At 51.5% G+C, this 24166-nt stretch overlaps 2 long non-coding RNA genes across 2 annotated transcripts in view; one reads left to right on the forward strand and one right to left on the reverse strand.

The window, feature by feature from the left end:
* Positions 1-24166, forward strand: part of LOC114230276 (uncharacterized) — a 198577-nt gene that overhangs the window by 132070 nt on the left and 42341 nt on the right. The gene's annotated exons all lie outside the window — the stretch shown is intronic.
* Positions 4276-23133, reverse strand: LOC114230277 (uncharacterized). Its single transcript, XR_008558557.1, has 3 exons — positions 22982-23133; positions 18478-18533; positions 4276-4602 (listed from the first exon to the last, which is right to left on the reverse strand). It is a non-coding gene; the product is annotated as an uncharacterized LOC114230277 (long non-coding RNA).

The raw sequence follows: 24166 nt of genomic DNA on the forward strand, positions 1-24166 counted from the left end.
CTCCTCATTATGCTCTCTTGCCCTGTTCAGCAGCCCCTACCCCTCCCAGACATGGGAACCTGGTCTTCCTGCCCTGACAATGGGGTCTGATTATCTTGTCATAATGATGCAGAGAGACTAAGTCTTCATCCCTCTTGGACTTTTTTTTATGGAACCCAGAGGAGGCAAAACTTAATCTCAAGGCATTGCTTTCAAGTACCATGAAACTCAAAATCTCTTCACACTATGGGCCTTAAAGGCTGATCGTAGGTAGCTGGTGGCACTTTGAGGACTTAAGAGTTGAAGGGCATGGCACACCCCTATTCCTAGAGCCCCAGCATCTGTATGAGTGACCAGGTGAGTTCAGTGAAGAGAGGCTGCCAGGCCTTGGGCAGCTCTGGACACATCTGCCTCTCTAGAATAATGGAGGTCATCAGGGGCCAATGGCCCAGGCATGGGGCTCTGTTCCCCCAGGCTTGGCCTTGTCCCCTTTCCTTCCCTGGGCAGTTCCTGCTACTGTCGGGCTGATTTCCTCACATAGCCCACAGCGATGTTCTCATCCCTCTTCCCTCCATCCCCTCCCAATGGCTGACATGTATGCACATTGACTACAGAGCCTGGCAGGCACTGGGCAAAGTGAGTCAGGTACCTACCAGGTAGGTGTTACTCGAAAGGTGAGGAAACCTCAGTTGAGCAATTGAGTGATTTCCCTGAAGTCAGGCAGCTGGTAATTGGTGGAGTCAGGATTTGAACACAGGTCACCAGACTCTAGCCTTACTAACCCCTGACTCGGAGCCCAGTCCAGCTCGTCTCTTCACGAGACACTATAGAGGGTGGTGGTCCAGGGCACAGGCCTAGAACCCAGGTTGCCTGGTTCATGTCCCAGATCCTTCTCTTTCTGGGGGCGGGGGGGATGCTGGAGCGGGTCACTTGGCCCTTCTGTAGCTCATTTCCCTCATCCCTATCATCTGAATGGGGATCAAATTGGGACCACTCAGAGCGCTTGTATCCAGCCACCTCTCTAAAGGCTGACTTTGGCTCTGGCCCCACACTCGGTCCAATCTGTCCAGGCTGAGAGCAGGTCAATGGTACAATGCAAGGCAACCATTTCTAGGGCTTGCCCCAGAGGGCTGTGAGACCCAGGACTGAGTAAGAAAACCCAGCCCTCTGATGCCGCAGGCCTCCCCAACACAATGGCCAGCACATATGAAGCCCTGTGCCAGGGATTTTGGAGCTCACTGCCCATGCTCCTCCAGCCCACTCTGAGCTCCTACCCATCACCCCAGCACTCCCCCACCCCCCAATCTGTATCTCCTGCACCCTGGAGTGTACTCTGGGTAACACTTCTTCCTGGATTTTGTTTCCCCAGCTAGGCTCTGAACACCCGAAGAGCAGGCTCTGTTTTCCCCATCCTCATCTTCCTGATGGCTCAGATACAGGCCAGTGCAGACACCAGGTCCTCAATACACACTTGAAATGGATGGAAATGGGTTGGAGCTTAGATGCTACAACTTGGAGTTGCTGGTTAAATACTGAGCCTCACTAGAGATGGGAAAAGGAACAGTCCGGGGTGGGTGGATGTGGACTTGAATGCAAATAAATGCAAATCATGATGCAATGATATGCAGATGTGCATCCAGGATTTGTGGGAAGGAGTCCAGGGCTTCAGAATCCTGGTTCGGGCGGGCTCAGAGCAGCTCCGTGTCCGTTGGAGGTGGTTTTGCCTCAGTGCCGGGAGCAGGCCCTGCAGTCCTGGTGGAAGCCATCTGGGGATCTGCTCCCACCCACCAGGGCAGCCTGGCACATGGGAAGTGCAGAAAGACAGAGACCTGCCCTGGGGAAGGGCTTCGGGTGTAGCCAGAGCTGGGAACTCCTGGGTTCTGGGGACACGTATGGGGGAGCACAGAGCGCTGGACCAGGAAGGAAAGACCACACCTGGGGTCATTTCCGAGTTTTCACACTCTATCCCAGAGCTCTGCTGTGATCACAACTGGGGAACCTCTGGCTGCCTGCCACCACCACACCCAGCCCTACGCTGTGCTGCCCACCTACCCTCAGCCCACACCCCAAGGGGTGGGCACGCCATGGTAACTGGGGCTTCCCCACACTGACGGGCACCCTATTTGACCAGGCACTGTGACTGTGACTGTCACAGTCAAGGACACTGAGTCTCAGAAAGACTGTGAGTGGCGCCAAGCTACACTGGGTCAGGGTAGACGAGATCAGTAACCAGGTCTCCAGAGTTGGGGACAGGGGTGCCATGGCAGTCTGAATGGGGAGGGTCCCACATGGCAATCCAACCCCAAAGGTTCCTCTCCTTCGGGTAAGTCATGGTGTGGAGGGAGTGAGGATAGGGCCAGAGAGGTGGTGTGACGAGAGCCAGGCTGGGCCAGCAATTGCTGAGAGCCCCAGAGCCTGGTAATCTTCAGGGGGTTTTGCAAGGCAGCCTGAAGCCGGGGTTCCCACAGCAGCAGGTGGGCATCCAGCAGGCCAGGCCAAACAGAGCTGGTACCAACTCTCAGGGGGCTGGAGGTGCCAGCTCTCAGCCACCAGCCAGCCCGCCAGCTGGGGAAGCTTAATTAGAATTCCTCAGCCCTCCAACCCATTTCCTTCCTGGTGAACAAGACAGCTAATGGCCGGGCTGGCGGCTACAGGCAGGGCTGGGGGTGGGGGTGCCCTAGCAAGCTCAGGAAACGGCCCCCAATGTGACCCTAACTTTCCCTAAGTCAGAGACCATCTGCCTATCTGTCTGTCTATCCATCTCCCCAGGGCCCAGGAAGGGGGAGACTGGTGAGTGCAGACAGACAGACACAGGCTGTGGGAAGCTTCGATGATTAATGGGTGATGAAAACCAGGCTCTGTCAGGATGAAGGTGGGAACAGAGAGAGGCACAGAGAGGCTGTCTGTTTTCGGCTTGGCTCAGCTTTGAGCCCACAGCCCGAGGGAGGAGGGTGGAGGCAGCTGAGGGCAGTGCCCAGCCCCAGCTTCAATGTCCCAGCCCGGGCAGTGGGCCCCACTCATCAATGCCCGCCTGGCACTTCCTTTAGCTTCGGCCCCAAAAGGCAGCCCTGCAAGGAGTCAGATTTGCTCCCACCCCCAAGGACCCCTCCATCCCTTCATCTTCCTCCTTGCTGTGGGGCTGACTATCCCAGGACCTGGCGCTGAAGCTCCTCTGGCCTCTCAACCCTCAAACACATGACAGCCCCAATACTCTGTCCTGCCCCCAAGCCTCCCCCATCCTGCCTGCCCTGCGCCTGGCATTCCACCATTCCGTCCCCAGGGTGAGGGTCTGCCCTCCCTCAGGGACACTGAACTGGGAGAGTCTTTCAGAGGCTCCCCAGTGTATCCACCCTGGGATCTGGCCAAGCAGGGCCGAGAGAAGGAAACAGGATACAGAGAGAGGAAGTGGCTTGTAGAAGGTGGAGCACAAAGGCAAACTTTGCTGACTGAAGACTTTTGCTGCTGACGGACCAGGCCTGCCTGTCATCAGAATAAAAATTATTTCTGCTTGTCAAAAAGATATTTCCAAGCTGGCTGTTGCATTGTGCTAAGGAAGGCCATATTTATTTCCTCTTTCTTGCCCACCAGGTACTCGTGTATTTGGGGCTCACGCATCTCAGAAACTGTCTATCTGAAGAAACTTTTATTAGAGCTTCTTAATCAATAAAACAGAAACATACCTTCCTCTTTGCCAACATTTCTGGACCCCCAGGGATACCTGGCTACGTGTCCAACAAATTACTAAGGAAGCAAGTATAAAGTTTTAAAATCCCCATCCCAGCCAGACAGAGAGTGCTTTTCATTGGGGGTGGGGAAGGGTGCAGCCAAACTTGATTGCTCCTTGCATCCCAGCTCCTGCCTCTTGCCTTGACAGAGTCCAGACTTGTCATCTGAGAAGAAGGGGGAGGACGAGGTCACTGCCCTTCTCTTGTTTCCGCCCAGAGATCTGCTCTCCTGCGGGGAATGCAGGGCTGGGGCGGCTTCCCAGCCTGCAGGCTGCAGCATGCAAGGAGCTGCTGGGGGTTCTTACAAAGGGGAGAGTAGGATGCAGCTCCCTCCCCTCCCCCTGAGTGGAAGACGAGGCACCCTAGGCCAAGGGCCAAGTGGCCCTTGGTTCATTGGTGACTGTTAAGCTGGGGCCTCGTGCAAACTGGGCCCTGCACTGACCCTGTCCCATTTGCAAAGCGGGAGTCACCACAGATCTCGGAGATGAAACGAGAAAGTGGGAGAGAAAGTGGGAGTGCATTCATTCCCTGTTACTGCGCAACAGGTTACCACACAGTGAGCAGCCTAAAACACCCGTTTTATTGTCTGACAGTTCTGTAGCCAGAAGTCCAGGTGGGTGCAGCTAGATCCTGTGCTCCAGGTCTTGTCAGGCCAAAATCAAGGGGTGAGCTAGCTGCCTGGGCTTCTCTCTGGAAGCTCTGGGAAGGAAAGTGCTCCCAAGTTCATTCTGGCGGCCGCAGAACTGTGCCCCTGCGGTTGTCGGATTGAGGTGCTGTTTCCTTGCTGGTTGTCTCGGTTCCTGGAAGCTGTTCTCTCTCGGGTCTCCTCCATCTTCAAGTCATCAAAGGTCCATGGAATCCCCCTCCCTCCCGTGCTTCAAATCGATGGTTTCCTCTCCTGCCAGGAGCCAGAGAAAACTCAGCTGCTTAAGGGCTTATGTGATCACAGGAGGCACTCCTACTAGGTAATCTCCACACCCCGCACTCCTTTTTTTTCCTGCTATGGCCACAGTCAATCTACAGCTGAAATTTTTGTTGAAGTGAATCAATATATTTGTTTACGACAATTTCAGTTCAATTTTCTGTTTCTTGAAGCCAAAGCAAATAAATTGTTCTATGTATCATATCATAAATTCCACTCCAGTTCCCCACAACAGACCTCTGAAATAACCTTGAAACAAGCCCAAGCAATATAAGTTATCAGGTCCTGAAAATCAATAGCTAGATCAACATTGACAAAAGATGGAAGCCCCTCAATAGGCAAATTTAATAGAAAAGTGGGTGGGTGCCAAATTAGAACTAGAAGGTAATCTCCCTTTTGATTAACTCAAAGTCAACTGACGCATAATCTTCATCAGGGTTTTCAATCCCTTTGCCATATGATGGGTGTCACAGCATCAGAGACTTGATGTCGTATTCAGGGATCAGGGTGGGAAAACTTGGGGGCCATCTCCAGAATCCTGCCTACTTGTCTACGTACTGGACTCGACTCTTATCATGGGGTTTCCTTCCCTCTGCCCAGGTGCTCAGAGGAATGGGTGGCAGGTGCTCAGCGGCTGCTTGGGAACCCCCAGCCCCTGGGGGTTGCCTCCTCCTCTTGGGCCAGCTTCTGGGCTTTTCAAGACCTGAGGGGGGAGTCCTGCGTCAGGACCTCTGGGACTTTGCTGCTGTCCATTACCTTCTTCCTCCCAGAGCTTCAGCCACCCAAGTCTCTGTTGGGCCCCACCCTCCCCTTCACACTCTCTCAGCACTGCACCACCCACGTGGTCCATGGTGGCCATCTACACTGGCCTGCCCTCTGCCCGCCTGAATCTGGTCTCTACTGGTCCCCACTCCCTTAATCTGCTCTCCCCCGCTTATCCCCTTCTAGGCCATATTTCCCAGGCCTTACGGGGAGATCAGGGATGGGGCCTGGGACATACCCTGTTATATTCCCAACACCTGGCCCATTGCCAGGAGCATAGCGGACACTCAGCAGACATTTGTGTGGTTTTTCTGGGTTCGAGTACCTGTGGGGTCCATTTACTAAAGTGCTTTTCTCCCTGACCCAAACCAAACATATGTCACCACCCACCCTATAGCAAGGAAAGCCCCATGTCACACTCCCTCAGCCAGAGGGCAGTGACCCAAGCAAGGAGCTGAGTGTGTGGGCCCCTCAGGATGCAGGTGTGGGGGCAGGGGGGAGAGAGAAAGACTCGGTGTTCCCTCTGGACCATGGCTGGGGAGGGCAAGAGTCACCACACACAGGCTTCCACCCCTCTCCAAGCCTGGGCCTCGGCTCAGTGATCTCTCTAGGAGTTCATTTGTGCCGGCCTTAATCTCTTTTCATTTCGTTCCTGAATTTGGGCCTGTGTTCTCCTCCCCAGTGACCCACCCACTTCCTCTTGGGAGTCCAGCCGAGGACAGTGTGGTTTGAAGAACGTTCTAATCCCAGCTCCAACTCGCTGAGAGAAAAAGATGACTAAAACCCCTGGAATGTGGAGCCTGATGCTTCCTGCAAAGCATTTTGAATGAAACACTAACCAACAGCTGCAGCGCACAGAATGGAAACTCAGGGACGTCATGGCTCCAGGTCCTCAAATAGCAGGGTTGTGAGCAGAGCAAGCTCATTATTGCAGACCAGCCCGGACGCCCTTCGTGCCCACCCCTCCCTGCTCTCCTTCCAGGAACCAGGCCTGTCCTGTCGTGCCAAGGACATCGTGCTCCTGTTGCTCCCTTATTCCAAACACCCTGCAGCCCCCAAAGCCCCATGCTCTCTGTGGAGAGTGGTCAGACCCCCTCCCCACTCAGCAGTCCCCTAAGCCTTAGGGCCTAAGGCATCTAAGACCTCACAGCCCCAACACTCTGCCCTCCGAGAAGCAGGTGAGCACATCCTGCAGCGCAGTCCCCATCCCGGAATCAGCCCCAGGCCATGTCTAGCAGTGCCAGTCAGCTCATGCAAAGTGCCAGGCAGTTCCAAGGACCTAAGCACCTGGAGTCAATGAACCTCCCCCTTAGAACACTTCCATTAAAGCAGCCCCATTCCAACAGCTCCCAATCTCTGCCTTGCAATTCCAAATTCCAGACTCTTAGGAGAAAGAATCTGATTGGCCCGGCTTGGTTCAGCTATTCCCTCCATACTCATCCGCTATGATGGGAGTGGGGAGGGGGAGAGAAGAGTCATTTAGTACAGAATGTACACCATAGATTCAACTGTTGAGCCCCTCACCCTAAGTATCATGGGGTTCTCAGAATCCAGACCCTCTAATTGTGAGCTGTGCAGCCCTCCAAGAGTTGCCTACAAAAGTTCCACACAGCCCTAGCCAGTTTTGCTCAGTGGATAGAGCACTGGCCTGCGGACTGAAGGGTCTAGGGTTTGATTCTGGTCAAGGGCATATGCCAGGATTGCGGGCTCGATCCCCAGTAGGGGGCAAGTGGGAGGCAGCCAATCAATGATTCTCTCTCATCATTGATGTTTCTATCTCTCTCTCCCTCTCCCTTTCTCTCTGAAATCAATAAAAATATTTTTTTTTAAAAAAGAAGAACTTCCATACAATTATCAAGGATTTGTCATCCCCAGGAAGGCCAATATTCCCACAAAGTCCTGAGTGGCTATCTGATCCAACCGGACAGGAAAAAGATTCCTATAACTATTCATCCATTTAGTTTCACTCTATATGCAGCAAGCAAAGACACTTTCACCAAGATCTTATTTATGAACTCTTTACCAATTGAAAGTCAAGTATTCATGTTCTCTTTTTTGGGACTTGTGTTTCTGACAGCCTGGAGCAGCCATGCAGCTCTGTAGAGATATTCAGAGGCCAACCTATGATCAGAAATTCATTTGGCCGGGCGGGCGTTACTCAGAGGTTGAGCGTCGACCTATGAACCAGGAGGTCACGGTACAATTCCCGGTCAGGGCACATGCCCAGGTTGCAGGCTTGCACCCCAGTGTGGGGCGTGCAGGAGGCAACTGATCAATGATTCTCTCTCATCATTGATATTTCTGTATCGTTCTCCCTCTCTGAAGTCAATAAAAATATTTTTTTAAAAAAGAAAGAAATGAATTCTGGTAAAAGTCACAAAGTTATTTTGCAGTGTCTTGATTGGCAAACTTTTAAAATATTTTTTAAATTATAATACATTTAAAAACAATCTAACAGAAACCCACATAGCCAGCTCCCCAGATACAACAGATGTTAACAATTTGCCATTTTGCTTCGGATTTCCTTATCTTTTTAAATGACATAAAATATTACAGCTATAGCTAAGTCCCTGTCCCATATTCCTCCCACACAGATATGAGTGCTGTCCTAAAGTTGGTAGTATCATTTCCAAGAGTGATTTGGGTTTTGACTTTTCTTTTTGTTTGGACCTCGGGTGCAGAATTGAGTCCAACATTCTCAGTGGCACATTCTCATCACTATTCATTCCACACAAAGGCCCTGTCTTGTTTTAGTTCTTTATTCCTTTGATCCTTGTTCACTGCCCCAGTCACCCCCCTCCAACCAAGAAAGAAAGGCAACCACATTAATATGGTTGACATCACGTCTTTGTATGTGTCCCTATAAAACATACATTGCCTTTCTTTGTAGATGTACATTAGTTTATGTAAATGATACTGTACTGTAGATTTTGTTGTTTCTTGCCTTCTTCAGTCAGCACTGCTTTTAAGGTCCACACATATTGTTGAGTGTACATCTAGTTGGTTATACAGCCACGTCATTTGACGTATCTCATTCTTATCCCAATCCCACAGTGAGATGGAGGAGAGAAGGGCAAACTAAGGAAATGGTTAGGAACATGCTTGTCCTTTAGACTCTATCCCAGGAAAGAGATATTCCAATGCCCCTACCCCAACCATGTATGTGTGCATGCACACGCGCACACACACTCACACACACCTTCAGCTGGGACCTTGGCAAGTGTAGGTGGGAGAAAGCAAGCGAGGCATTCTATCAAAAGAACATCTGTCCTAGAGCTCTGGTACTTTTAAATCCAAGTCCTTGCCTCCTTCATGAAGCTTGCCCTGACCAGCCCATTCTATGCAGGTCTCTCCCCTTTCTGGTGACTGTGACCCTTGTTTAATTATATCCTAATCTATTCTAGTCTTTCTGTTACTATCTCCCTAATCAGACTGAAATCCTCTCGAAGGAAAGGAAATCTCTTATCCTTTTTGTCTCTCTTGCTCAAGACCTGGCCCAGAGGAAATGAGGGCAGGGAGTGGAAAGTTGAATAGTGATTTCGCTTCATTCCGGCTCTGCTCCCTCTGTTTTATGGACAGGCCATCTTCCAACAAACACTTATGTAAAAGGTTCTAAGAAATCCAGAGAGGATGCATACACTGTTCCAGTTCTCAGGGAGGCCTGTTATAGGGAAGGAGCACTTCCAAACCTGAATTTGTAGGACAATGTGGAGAATGCAAAGCCTTGAGCATATACTTGGGTTACAGAGGAGGAAATTCCAGCTCAGTACAAAAGGAGGCCAGGGGGGCTCCCAGAGGAACCTGGGAACCTAGGCAGAACAGGTGCTCGGACAGGACAAGAGCTAAGTTTAGAATTAGGAGTACATGAGGGAATTATGCAGTGAGATTGAGAGGATGCAAGAACTACTAGGATTGTATGCATTTCAGTTATGGCTGTGTAAGAAATTGCTGTAATTTTGGCATCAAACCACTGTTTATTATGTTTGCAGATTCTTTGGGTCAGGAATCAGGGCTTAGAGATCAGGGCTTGTCTCTGCTCTGTGTTGTCTGGAACCTCAACTAGAAGCATTGAAGGCTAAACTCTGGAATCATTCGCTCACAAATCTGGTGGTTGGTGCTGGCTGTAGGCTGGGGGCCTCAGTTCCTCTCCACACAGGGCTCTCCATAGAGGCTAGTTTGGACATCTTCATAGCATGGCAGCTGGGTGAGTACCCCAAAAAAGAGAGAGCTGGGTGGAAGTTATATCCTTTATATGACTTAGCATCCAAAATCATATTTCGTTGGCAGAGCAGTCATAAGCCCCTGCCCAGATTCAATGAGAGGTAACGTAGACCTCATGTCTCAGTGATGGGATACATATTTTGGTGCAGCCATCTTGGGAGAATACAAACTTCATGGTATCCATTGATAGAGGGGAGGGACAGTAATGGATAGACAGGCACACACTACTAGTACAGCGGGGAGGAAAGCATGAGGAAGTTTCTGGAAATCTTTGCCTTTTGCCTCCTTTCTGAACTTTCTTTCCCCTCCCTTCACCTCTCCTCCCACCCAGAACCGGGATCCAATTTCCTCTTTTTTCAAAATACAACTCAAAACACATTTAATCTCTGAGGATTGCTCTGTGGAGGAAACCTGTAGAGGCAAGTTGCCTCTGAAGTTGGGAGAGAAATGTATATAATAAAATGTCCACTTGGTATAGGATATGACTTGAATCTCTGGCTGCTGGCCGCCTGGGCCCTGCCTGTGGTAGTCATCAGCTAGGGCCACATCTAGAGTTGATGTCCCTCCCTAGTCCACACACCTTGGGGGCTTTTCAGAAATAACCACGTGGAAACCTTAATTCTGAGGAGAGACTAGCCCTGTGTGACCCAGGCAGAGGTTAAGAATGCAGATTCCTAGACCCCCTACCAGACTAATGCTGTGGAATCTCCCAGTAGCTGCTGAGGATTCTGGGCTTTGCCATGGTACTTTCAGGCTCTGGAGAACTGTCGCCTAAAGTTTCAGTCGCCTAAACTTCAGAGTGGGGTGAGATGCAGTGGGATGTATGTTGTTTAGTGTATAACGTGTGACAGTCTCTGGTGCTAGGTACAGAAAAGGCACAAGGTGACACAATATGATGTTTAGGGTCACCTGACATGGGTTGTCCCAGACCCTACTCGAGTCATATAGGAATGATGCTCCTGACCTCCTATCACTCATGGCCACAGAGGCCAAGACCAAACAGATAGTCCCATAGAGAGCCCGTCCTCCCAGCCTCTGCATCTTGTGGTTTCAATGTCAAACCCGAAGAGAAGAGGCACGCACTTGCCAGATCTATGCTTGCTTCATGCTTGTAATGGTACATTGTTCAAAGCATGTCCAAGTCCTCTTGCAGCACACTTGTTGAAAATTGCTGCTATGAAGATATTTTGGAAGGGGATTAACATTTAGATGGGTAGACTGAGTAAAGTAGATTTCTTTCCATAATGTGGGTGGACCTCATCCAATCAGGTGAAGATCTGAATAGAACAAGACTGATGCTCCCCTGAGTCAGAGAGAATTCTCCTGCCTGATGGTTTTCAAGCTGGGACATCAGTTTTTCCTGCTTCAACAGCAGCCTTCCAGCCTTCAGACTCAAACTGGGACTTTGGCTTTGTAGATTCTGAACTTGCCAGCATCCATAATTACATAAACCAATTCCTTATGATAAATTTCTTTATCTATAGATATAGATATATAGATATGTCCTATCAGGTTTCTTTGGAGAACCCTGAATAATACAGATAATGGCACGAGAATGGGGTGCTGCTATAACAAATAACCCAAAACTGTGGTAGTGGTATTGGAGCTGGGTAACAGTAGAGGCTAGAAGAAGAGCTTGAGGTGAATCGTAGGAAAATTGATATTACCTTGGAGGGATTATTGGTAGACATATAAACATTAAAGGTGATTCTGATAAAACTTAAAATAAACAAGATAGCTGCAGAGAACACATATGTCATCATGACAGAATGTTGGTAGGATATTAATAACTAGAGGCCCGGTGCATGAATTTGTGCATGGGTGGGGTCTGGCGGCCTGCCCCAATGGGGGCAATTGGACAGAGCTGGCCGGAGGGGAGGTAATATGGGAGGTTGGCTAGCTGGCCCCGCCCCCTGGTCAAACTCCCAGTTGAGGGGACAATTTGCATATTAGCCTTTTATTATATAGGATATGTAGAGATGCTTGTAGTGAGAACTCAGACAGAAATGAAGAGCATGTCATTGGCAGCTAGAGAAAAGACAATCCTTGTTATCAAATAGCACCAAATTTGACTCAATTGTGTCCTAGTGTTTCTCGGAAGGTAGACCTTGTGTGTGGTGACCTTGGATATTTAGCAGAGGAGATTTCTAAGCAAAGTTTTGAAAGTGAGGCCTGGCTCCTCCTTATTGCATATGAGAAGAGAGAGAAGAGAGAAGAGAGAGAAGAGAGAGAGAGCAATTGAGAAGAATTATTAAGAGGAAAGGAACCAGAACTTGAAGATGTGGAAAATTCTCAGCCTGTCCATGTTGCAAAAAATGAGAAAATGTGTTCTGGAGAGAACAGCAGCATGGATGTGGCTGGATGATCATTCCTTAAAGAGATCACCCTCAAATTTAATCAGCCATCTCGGCTGAAGCGGGGCATAGAGACGAGATTACCCCAGCAGAAGCACTACTGGGACTAAAGGGGGTAGAGAAAATGGGATGAAGGAAGGGATCTATAGCACCAGACAATAGTGCTTCCAACATGCTTATCCTTCAGAAAACGCAAAAGTAACCTGAAGGTGATTCAGAGGTCACCCTGGGCCACCTGTATGCCACTCCCACTGCAGGCCCAGGGCACAAGGTGGTTTCCTCCTGCTTTCCACCAGGATGCCACCTCCAGGTGCCTAAGGGGCACCCAGCAGTGGTAAGAGGCCAGAGCCACTGCCTAGGGCTGTGGTGCTGATGGTGTCCCAGTGGGCAGAACATTGAGCTCAAGAAGACTAACCTGGAGCTTTAAGAGCAAGCGGGATTTGCCTTGCTACTCTTGGGCTTGCTTGGGAACTGTTACCCCTTTCTTCTTTGCAGTTTCTCCCTTTGGATGGGAATGTCTGCCCCATACTGGTTCCCACCATTGTGTTTCGGAAGCACATAACTTGGAGGGTTTCACAGGCTCACAGCTGGAGAGGAATTTTGCCCCAGGATGAACATAGCTCAAATCTCACCAATAATGAGTTAGGTGATATTTAGTGAGACTTTGGACTTAGAACTGATGCTGGAATGAGTTAAGACTTTGGGGGCTTTTGGAATGGGGCAAATGTAATTTGCATGGGAGAAGAATATGAATTTGGAGGGCTAGATGGCAGAATGTTATGAATTGAACTGTGCCACCCTCCCCCCCACCCAAAAAAAAAAGTCATATGTTGAAGCCCTGACCACTGTATTTGAAATAAGGTCTTTAAGGAGGGCATAAGGGTGGGGCCTTAATCCAATAGGACTGTGCCTTTATAGGAAGAAGAAATACCACAGATTTCTTTCTGTCCCTGTGTGCACAGAGAAGGGGCCAAGAAGGTGCTTCTGCACGCAGAGGACATAGGCTCACCAGAAACCAAGTCAGCAGCGCTTTGGTCTTGGACTTCCAGCTTCCAGAAATAAATATGAGAAAATACATTTCTGTTGTTTAAGTCACTCATTCTACGGTATTTTGGGGTGGCAGCCTGAGCTCACAATATAATTCCTCACAATTGGTGTGTGAAGAGTCACACAGGTTTGGGTCTCAATTCTAGCTTTTGCTGATTTAATCATTCAGCCAATATTGACGTTTTTCTATGTGTTAGACACTGGGTTTCAGTGGTGAGCAAAATAGTCAGAGTTCCTGTCCTCATGGAGCTTAATGTCACGTAAGGGAGATGTACCTTCATCAAATAATTACTCAAATAGACATAAAATAATAACAGAGATGAGTGCTATAGGGAATATCATCTAATCAAGGGGGATATCATCTAATCAATAATAACAGTGATGAGTGCTATAGGGGGTATCATCTAATCAAGGAGGACAGAGAAATGTTCTTGAGGAAGGGACGCAGGACCCGAGATATGAAGGGTGATTAGGAGTAAACCAGTGAAGAGGCAAAGGAAGAATGGTCCATGCAGAAGGAACAGCATGTGCAAAGGATGCTTCCATCAGGGAGGGAGCTGGTGGGCGTTCAGGGGACTGGAAGAAAGCCACCCTGACTGAAATGAAGAGAGGAGGGACAGGGGGTGGGGCTCAAGGAGAGGTGATCTCACAAGCTGGGCAGGCCATGGCAAGGCTTTGTAAGAAGAGCAGTGGGAAGCCATTGAGCTCTCCTAACCAGGGAGTTGGCATGGTTGGATTTGAGTTTCCAAAAGATGCCCATGGCTGCTGAGTGGAGGAAGAGCTGTGTGGAGACCAATGTGGAAGCTCCTGCAGGAGATCAGGAGAGACCTGCAGGGACTCAAAGCACCGTGGTGGCATCAGAGATGGAGGGAAGGGCTAGATTGGAGAGCTATTTATTAAGGTAAAACAACTGGGCTTTGGTGCTGAATTGTATGTGGAAGATGAGGGTGAAGCCCACTCAGGAGAGACATAAAGTCTCTAAGTTGAGCACCTGGGTGGGCAGTAGTGCCATTTGATAAAGGAAAGAAGAGAGGGAGGACAGGTCAGGGGCGGGGGGCAGCTACTTACTAATTGGGTGAACTTGGCAGGTACTTTTCATACATTTTTATTGATTTCAGATCAGAGAGGATGGGAGAGGGAGATATAAACATCAATGATGAGAAAGAATCATTGATCTGCTGCCTCTGCGTGCCCCACAGTGGAGATTGAGCCAGCAACCTGGGCATGTGCCCCGATCGGGAATCGAACCATGACCTCCTGGTTCATAGATTGATGCTCAACCACTGAGCCACACCAGCCAGGCATGTGGTGGGGGGCGGGGGGGAGAGGGGGGGGTGAGTATGGCCCAGCCCAGCAGGGATTGCGGGCTCCAAGCTTGGCCTAGCTGTCCAGAGTGAGTGTGGGCTCTGCATTGCTCGTTCATTGGCATGCAGATGGATCTCCTGCAGCTTCTGGGAGGCATCTTGAGCTTGGTCGTGGGGTGTCCTTTATCCACTGCCCTGTGGCCTTTGTTTAAGCTGGGCCCTTTCCTGCAACACCCCTAGCTTTCCTAGAAACTTGGGTACAACCTATGTTTACAACCCAGCAGGCTCTGGGGCCTTGAGGAGGCTTTGAGAAGCCCCAGGGTCTTAAATTCAAAACGTTGCTGCAGGCTTCCCGCTTTCTCCCGATCATGTTCTGAGAGTTATGTGTTTCCTGTGCTCTCATGCTGCAAATTAACTGCCTTTTCACTTTTCCCACAGATTTTATCTCTCATTCTTTGTGGCTGGCTATCATGGTGTAGCGTTTAAAAGTGTGTGAACTTGGGAATCAGACAGATTTGCATAGGCATCGTTGCTTCTGCTCTAACTGCGTTACATCAGCCCTCTGAGCCTCAGTTTACTCATCTGTCAAATGTATCTACCTAAGATTTTTTTGTTGGGAGGATTAACTGAGGTTGTGAAGAGGTGGGGTAGACCTGCAATAGGTGAAAGCTATTATTACCCTTAATAGTAACTCAGAGTGGGCTGGGGCTCTTAGGGCTGGCCAGGGTCCCCACCTGCTCTGGGCCCTGCTCCTATGTCGCCAGCCTCTCTGCCTAGTTCCACTTCAGGCCAGAGCACAGTGAGAAAGTCCTGCATGTTCTTGGGCCTTTGGGGAGCCTTTGAATTGCTGAATCCATGAATGATGTCTCTGCAGATGCCAGGGCCCCAGAGCCCCACACTCGCCCAGCACCAGAGTGCTGCCTGCCAGACCCTTGTCAGCGGTTACAACTTCCAACTGCCTCGCGCTGCCCAAGTTTTATCAAAAGCTCAGTTGAGAGAAATAAAGTTCATGGGGGTTATTTAAAGGCCATGCATTCCAGCCATTCTTCCAGATGAGACTTATCCCTGAACGGAGTCGGGCTCTCATGAAGCTGAGTTGTTCTTGGACCACATTGTTGAGCCACCACAAGATCCTTATTCTGTCCCTCCCTTATAATGGGACTTTATGGAAAACTAGAGGCCCAGTTCACAAAATTCGTGCATGGAAGGGGTTCCTCAGCCTGGCCTGCACCCTCTCCAATCTGGGACTCCTGTGGGATTGGGCCTAAACTGGCAGTCGGACATCCCTCTCGCAATCCGGGACAACTGGCTCCTAACCATTCACCTGCCTGCCTGCCTGATCACCCCTAACCCCTCTGCCTTCCAGCCTGATCACCTCTACCTTGCCCCCCTGCCGGCCTGATCGCCCCTAACTGCGTCTGCCTCAGCCCCCACCACCATGGCTTTGTCCAGAAGGAAGTCGAACATCTGGAAGATGGCATATTACCCTTTTATTAATATAGATGGCTGGAGGAGTCAGGCTGTAGCATTTATTGTGGGATCCTGCCGTCCCTAGTACTCTCTGCCTCACTTAGCCAGTGCACTCTATAACACATATGAGCCTACAACCTCTGTCCCCAGAGCCCAGGCTCTTGGTCCATGGACTACAGTGACATTGCTTCCTTCCATATGCCTTCACTGGAAGGCAGACAAGCTCAGGCACTGAGCCCAAAGAGGGGAGGGAGGTAGCTTGTTCAAGGTCACATAGCATTACCTGGGTCACCTTGATGTGATGCTCCAGTTCCTGGCAAAACTCTGCATCCTCAGAGATTTCTGATTATAAGCAAAGTGACCCATGAAGCTGACCCCAATTCTCATTTTGCTTAGGCTGCCAGGAAGCTCAGAGCCAAATCTGGGACTCAGCTTTAAGACTCCTAGAGGATCTCTTGACTAGAGTGAGTGGGAGAAGAATGAGGAGGACTGGAAGGGGAGGAGATGGTGGAAGGCATTTAAGCTGTGGGACATGTCCTGTCCAGGCCACTGTGGAGGTGCTGAAGGATCTGATTCATTTGAACCAGAGGGTGTGAAAAGAGAATTTTCCATGAATTTGAGAAGAGAACTGCAGCCATTGCTCAATTTGAACTTCTCCTTGTTCCCATCCCCCCAACCAGCTCTCTGGGTATTTTTGTGATGTTGTGAAACATTGAAACTTGCAGCGTCTCCTTTCTCTTCCTCTTTGCCCCCCCACCCATCTCCCCTCCCCGCCTCTTTGCCTCTCTACAGCTACTGCTTCCCTCCAACCCACTGCCTGGGTCAGAGGTGAGAGCTGGGCTGTGCACTCTGTCTGCCCACCCACCTCTGGGAGACACGGAGTCTCTCTGGCTTGAGGCCCACAGCTTCACTGCTGGAGCAGAGGAGGCCGAGGAGTTCAGACCCCGCAAGGAGAGAGTGACAATAGAGCAGCAAACATTAACTGAACACTCTACTGTGTGCCAAACGTTTAGGAACCATTCTTATCACCATCTTATTTATCGTAATGAAGCCCATGCCTCAGTACCTCATGGCACATTTTCGTCATTGTCCCAGCAAGGTCCAGCCATCTACCTGTCTAGTCCAGGGTTTCTTGGGCAGCGCTATTGACATTTTGGGCCAGATACGTCTTTGCTGTGGGGGCCTGTCCTATGCAGTGGAGGATGTTTTGCAGCATTTCTGGCTTCTGCTTATTAAATGCCAGAAAAGTACTCCTTCTTCCCCCAACCAGAAGTGGCTCCAGATGTTGCCAGATGTCCCCTGGTGGTGGCGGCTGGGAGGCACCACTGCCCCCAGATTGGGGACCACCATCCCTTTGCCCCACTTGCATCTCCCTCCCTGATAGAAACCTCCCTGACACATTAACTGGGCATTCCGTTTTTGTGTGTTCTCACAGCTCTGTCCGTCGCTTGCTCGCCTCCGTCGTTCAGTTTTCGAATGGGGTTAGCATCTTGGGATTTGCAAAGGGCAGGCCTTGTGTATTCTGATACCAGTCCCGTTAGTTTGGACTTGCGTTGTCTTCCCCTTTCTGCCATCAATGAACTCTTACCTTACAGCTGAGGACCCAGAGGCACAGAGCTTACAGAGCTGGTAAGTGGCAGGGCCAGGACCCGAGTCCAGGCTTCTGTCCCCAGAGCCCAGCTCTTGACCCCTGGGCTACAGCGGCATCCCTTCCTTCCATATGCCTTCACCACAAGGCAGACAAGCTCAGGCACTGAGCCCAGAGAGGGGAGGGAGGTGGCTTGCTCAAGGTCATACAGCGTGACCTCGATCACCTTGATGTGGTGCCAAGTGGATTTAGCCTTTACTGTGGCCTAGGAATGGCCGAGTGATTTTGCTGAAATGACTGTAGGAGACCCTGGCTTTAGTGAACAGAGGTGGTGGGGGGTCTAAGCGTGTCGTGCTGTGCTCTGCCTAGGGAAGGAGGTACAGGGCTCAGGCTCAGAATTGGCAAATGTCTGGACGTGGGCTGTCTGTCCTGGGCCTCTGTGGGCAATAACTCTCTCTGTGCTTGGGCCCTGGCGGAGAAGTGCCGCGTACCAGGCCCAGGGGATGACTGATGAACTTGGAGCTCCGGGCACCGTGCAAGGGGCTTTGTTCCCTAAACGCCATTCACATGACTGACCTCAGAGTCCTTCCCCTTTCTCTTGTCTTTTTCTCCTTCACTGCATTCACCCAGCTTCAGTTTCCCTTCTCCATTTTCCTTTTCTCAGTGCTCGCAAAGCCCGCGGAGGGCTGGGGATGCCCACAGCCTCCTTTCTCTTGTGAGGGGGCTTCCAGCTCCTGGACGCAAGTCCCAGGGCCCTCTGCTCAGAGGTGCGTGGGGAGGCTCAGGTCTGGCCGGGAGCAGGCAGGCTCCTCTCGCTGAGTTAGAGCTTCGTCTTTGGTTTCTAGAAGCCTTTCCCACGTGGTTGTAAACCCAGGCTGCTCAGTCAGAATCACCTGGGTGACCTTCCAAACAGACTGATGACCAGGCCCAGCCTGAGGTTCTGATTTTGTTGGTCTGGAGTGGGGCTTGGGATTGGCGGCTTGTAAAATCTCCCCAGGTGCTGCTGATCAGGAGTCAGGAGGGAGAGCCACTGTTTTACTCAGAGCCGCGGAGGAGACGTGGAGTGCAGTTTCGAGGACTGCGTGTGAGTCTAAACAACCCTTACCTGGCTATGTGTCCTGAGAAAGTCCATTCTCTGTCCAGCTGCTGGGCAGAAGCCCCCTAAGGAGAAATCACGAATTTATGGAATTTCGGACTTGGAAGGGACCGGAAAAATCAACCACTCCTCCCGCTGACTACACCTCTTGGGCCCCCTCTAGATTGGATTGTTGGGGAGATTGTGTCTCTGGGGGTCTCCCCACTGTTTACTGGAGGAGACTGGCCCTCTGGAGCCTGGGATGGGGAACAATGGCTAGAGCCAGAGGGTGTTGCTCTCAGCCAGACTCTGCAAGAGGGACCTCTGCAGAGCGGCTGACTTTTCGCAGCTGTTTTGCGGAGCCTGAGGACCAGAAGGGGAAGTTGGCTGCATTTAGAAAGTTGTCCACAAAGAGGAATGGCGGGATGGGGGCGAGGAGGTGGCCGGGTTGTGGAGCTGGAGGAGGAAGGTGGGCGATCTGGGAGAGATGCCAGCAGGAGCCCGAGGACAAGGGTTTGATTTGGTCCCACATGTTGTCACTTTGGAAGCTCTTGGGGTCGGGGGTGAGGGTGGGAGAAAGTGAAGGGAAGGGGAAAAGAAAAGAAAGGGAGAAGGGGGAGGAAGGATGAGTTCCCAGCCAGGGAGCCTGGCTTTTTTTTTTTTTTTTTTAATTGGGAGCATCTCCAGTCCTGTCCCAAAGGCCCAGCGAGTGGTTCTCTATAGGGACGCAGGGAGATGGTGAGAGGTGCTGAGAGAGGAGAAGCTCTGTCAAAACGTCCCAGCCCCATGGTAGGGGATGTTAAAGGAGGAAATTCCCCCTCCCTCAAAGTGGGCATAGATTTCTCAGGGCATCTTAAAATGTCCTTCTCCTAAAGCCACGAATGTATCCAACCCCTCCCTGCACAGACCTGGGGTTCAGGCCCTCTGGGAGCAGCAGGAAAAATACTCCCCAAGGCTCCTAGTCCTGGAGGTTGGAGGCCTGGGAGGGGTTTCAAGGACCTCATGGAAGATCTCCATGCCTCAGTTTCTCATTCCTGCTAGCCACTAGGAGGAGTAGTCCCACTGCTCTATAACAAGTGCCCCAACCGCAGGGGCCAGGGAAGAAAACAGGGCTGCTAATGACCATTCTGGTCACCCTCTCCCTGCCTCCATCAAGCCCACTGCTGTCCCTTGGTCTCTGGCATCTGCAGGGTGCTACCCTCTGTTGGCCCCCATGCTGAGCCTTGTCCTTATCAGTGTATGTGTCAATGGAGGGAAGGGTGGAGATGGAGGGGACCGTAACTTTGACCCAGAGCTCTCTAACAGAAGGTCCTGCCCCCACCAGAAATGCGCTGAGCTTCTTGTCACATGAGAAGAGAACTCAGAGGTGTATCATAGAACTGGCAGCCAGAGGGACCCACTTGGAGGATGGGCAGAGAGGGAAGGCCTGCACTGGAATGTCTCCATGACTGAGCATCTGAAACCTCAAAGAGCCTGCTCAGTGTGCCCTGGCAAAGAAGGCAACTCAACTCAACTCAACTCAACTGAAGATTCCCGCTCACTTATTATTCAGTGAATCTACTGAGCACCAGATGTGTCAACCACTGTGTTAAGTGCCAGAGATGTAGAAGAGAGAGAATCAGACACAGTCTCTGGTGGAGGCCCTTGATAGCTCATCGTGGGTCTGTGTCTCTATTAATCCCAGGAGAATGGCCATGGGGGAGAGTGGGAGAAGACAAGGCCCTTAACCCCGTGGTCTCTTTGGAGAGATAAGATTCACATACATGAAACACTCAGAGAACCAGGCCATGTTTACTAGTAAATAAATAGGTAAATAAACAGATGATTGACTCTGGCAACCACGCTGATCAGGTTCAGGCTGTGTATGTCTGTCAGTGTTCTGGATCTACTATTGGGCAGCCCTACTTGGAATGAGTTACTTTTTAAGCTTTGTGGAAGAATGGAAGGATCTGATTAATGGAAGGGCCCGGCTACTAACCTCGAAAATAATTATCTGTTCTGACATGAGTGTACTGGACTGGAAAATCTATATAGACTCTGCCATCTTTCTTGGTTCCTTCTTCCCACTCCCCTTCTCTTCCTCCTTCCATTTCACTCCGAGCTGGAAACCTTCCATGGCAAAGGATTGGATGCCGGATTTGGTTGAATGCCTGCTGCTTACAAAGCACAGCACTAGCTTCGATAAGATTATAGAGATAAACGACACTGGCCTTACCCTTAAGGAACTTCCAACCAACTTGGGTTCAGAAACTGCTGTAATAGAAGATAGTGAGCCCTAGCCGGCTTGGCTCAATGGCTAGAGCATCAGCCTGTGGACCACAAGGTCCTGGATTTGATTCCCGTGGAGGGCATGTACCTTGGTTTCAGGCTCTTCCCTGGCCCGAGACTCCTGCAGGAGGCAACCAATTGATGTGTTTCTCTCATATCCATGTTTCTCTCTGTCTTTCCCTCACTCTTCCACTCTCCCTAAATCATCATCATCATCATCATCATCATCATCATCAATGGAAAAATACCTTTGGGTGAGGATTAACAAAATAAATAAACAAAACTGCCTTTGATTACACTTTCTCCATTAAAAAAAAAGAAGTAGATAGTGAAAGCTGCTGTGAGTGTGCATGTGTGAAGGAGGTGACAGCAGGAGAGTTGAGTCCCATCCCTGGGTATAGGATTTGGACTATCAATGCTGTGTTGTGTGTATGTGCTTCCTACTGTTGTTGTTTTTTTTTTTAATCTCATACTTCAGAAAAATTATAAGAATATTACAAGTAATTTCTATAAGGCCTTTGCTAAGATTCAGCAGTAATTTACATTTGATGGAATCATTTGATGACAAGTTAGAGACAATTCGCTTCTTTGCCCCCAAATACCTCAGTGTCTATGTCAAGGACATGGTTCCATTTCATCCCGTTTCCTTATAGCTGAGCCTTCTTCCTCTCCTTGTTAGACAGTATAGGATCACTCGAGTTTATTTAACGGGAGACAGCTGGCCTTTTTTCCTGCGTGACACCATGCTGCTGGCCTGGCTGTTGGGGGCTGTTTAGGTCACAGGGTCCCCCTGGGGAACTGCTGGCTTCCGTGGCTGTGTCTGAGTCGGCTTGTTCCTGGACCGCTGATCTGCCTCTTTGGAGAGGCCTGGCCAAGCCTTGGCTGAACTCTCTGCTCTTTCCCTTCACTTTGTTCTTGAGTTTTCTGCACATTCTCCCACCCACAGATATGAATGGCGCATGACGCCGGCTTCCCAGTGTCCAGCATGGCCTGGTGGGAGCAGTGAGCGTGGCTGGGCACCCTCTCTGGGCCTTGGAGGCCAGCCTGGGCTTCTCTGAAAATCCAGGAGGCTTCCTTTCCCGGCTCACAGGGGAGCGAGGCTCCATGGGGCTGTCTGGCTCCGGCCGGGGCTGGGGCTGAGGGAACATTTTCCAGGGTATAGCTGAGGGACAGAATGTCTCTGCGAGATGGGCCGGGATGGGCAGGGCTCTGGAAAGGCCCTGCTTGTTCTGGGAGGTGTTCAGGATGCTGAGGTTTTGGAAATCTCTGCTGGCTGTTCCTGACTGCCCCCAGCTTGGGAGGAGGAATGAACGGACGCCTGTTTCCTTGGGTTCCGTGGCAAAGGTGAAGCCCTGTACTGCTGACCTGGGACCACGCCCTCCGCTGGGCCTGGGGAGGACACTGGCCTTGAAGGGGAGCAAAGCCTAGAGGACTGGACCCCAGACTCATGACATGTTGGCGCTCTCCCAGCACTGTGGCCCAGGCACTAACCAGGGTGGTCACTGGGTCTGCACTCCCGAGGGAGCGGGGAGGAGAAACCCCAGTGAACCCAGGAGACAGAACATGCTGGAGGCATTTAACGAGGCAGATCAATCTCCTGCAGGGAGAGGCCAGGGAGGGGAGAGCTCAGAGCAGGCCTGAGCAGTCAAGAAATGTTCAGGGAAAGAGGTGAAGACTCCCCTTTCAGCAGCCCATCCCCTTCCTCTGCTCTTGCACAACCACCAGCACACCCGGGGTCTATTCTGTCACCTGGGGCGATGGGTTTGCCTCCGTGGGCCTGTTCCCTCCTCTGTGCGAGGGAAGTGGAGCACCTGAGCCACCTCCCTGGGCGGTGCTGAGAGGTAACCCAACATGGGTGGGCTTCCGCGGTGTTTGGAGAGCTCATGGAGTACAGATGCCCTGGCCGTAGCCCAGACTTGGGGAGCCGCGTTCTCTGGGGGTGAAGCCCAGGCCTGCATAGGTATTATGCACAAGCCCCCACCAGCCAGGCGGTCCTTGGAGCAGAAGCTAGGTGGCGGTGGGGTCTTCCCACGCCAGCCCCTCACGTCACTCTAGGCTCCACGGACCCAGATTCAGGCCTTGATTCCTCGGCGCATTTTTCCTGGTGTCCGGGAGGGCCTGGTACAGGTGGGGGACACCCTGGCTTTCCGCGCCCCGAACCCGCCACTCCTGGGCGCCCCCGACCTGGGAGCAGTGCCACGGCCAGGCGGGCCTGAATGCACCCCCTGCTCCTTCCCTGAGAACCAGCCTCCGTGCCCTCCATTACCATTCCCATGGCGCTCTTCTCCAGGGCCCCATGGAAATCACGAGGCTTTCTGCGGGGCCGGGCGGCCTTCAGAAAAGACCCCGGGCCCCCTGCCCACCGGGCCGCGGGCGCGCGGAGGGAGCGCCGAGACAGAGCCGCCTCTCTCCCCGGCGGCCCTCCTTCTCCCACAGCGCGGCCGCTTCCCGGCGGCCCAGCTGGCTGCAGTTTTCAGGAATCACAATGTCCCCGGGGGGAGGAGCGGCGGGGTGAATGGGCGCCTTTGTCCGCGGCCCTGTGAGCCCCATTAATTATGCGCTGCGGAGCGCGGGAGCGGCGGCCCGGCCCCGCGGCTGAAAGGCCGGGCTGGGAGCGCGGCCGCGGGCTCCGCGCCGCCGCACAAAAGGGCCGCGAATTAGAAAACCGCCAATTACCCCGCACTTTGTATTGGCCCTTGTCTCGCTGACACTGCGGACGGCCCCTCCCTAGGCGACCGCACTTGGAGCGTTTTCAAGCCCTTTCTTGGTTACCAGGGGCGACTGGGCAGAGGGCCGGGGCTTGGGGAGAGAGGGAGGCGCCCGGTGCCGGGTGGGAGGATGTGCTGTGGGGACAAGGCGGTATTGGGGGGGGGGGGGGTGCGTGGGGACAGCCCCTGGGGGTATGGGTCTCAGTTCTAACGCGTTCGCCAAAGCCGGAGTCTGTTCTGAATGCAGACTCCCTGGCCTGGCTCCAGAAGGCTCCATGACTCAGTAGGGCTAGGGTGCCCAGGAAGTTGCATTTTAACAGGTAGTCCAGATGATTTTTTAAAAAATATATATTTTATTGATTTTTTTTACAGAGAGGAAGGGAGAGGGATAGAGAGCTAGAAACATCCATCAGCTGCCTCCTGCACGCTCCCTACTGGGGATGTGCCCGCAACCAAGGTACATGCCCTTGACCGGAATCGAACCTGGGACCCTTGAGTCCACAGGCCGACGCTCTATCCACTGAGCCAAACCAGTTAGGGCGCAGATGACTTTTTAAAAATTAAAATACAGCAGTGGAATGTACAGATCTTAAGCGTTGCAGTTCTACGTAGTTGACAAATGTATATATCTGTGTTAGCTACATTCCATCAGTGAGAACAATTCTATCACTCCAGAAAGTCCCGTGGATCTCCCCCCCCCCCCCCCGCCCTGCCTCTCCCCGCAAGGCAACCACTGTTCTGCC

This window comes from Eptesicus fuscus, chromosome 16 (assembly GCF_027574615.1).
Source record: "Eptesicus fuscus isolate TK198812 chromosome 16, DD_ASM_mEF_20220401, whole genome shotgun sequence".
NCBI lineage: Eukaryota > Metazoa > Chordata > Mammalia > Chiroptera > Vespertilionidae > Eptesicus > Eptesicus fuscus.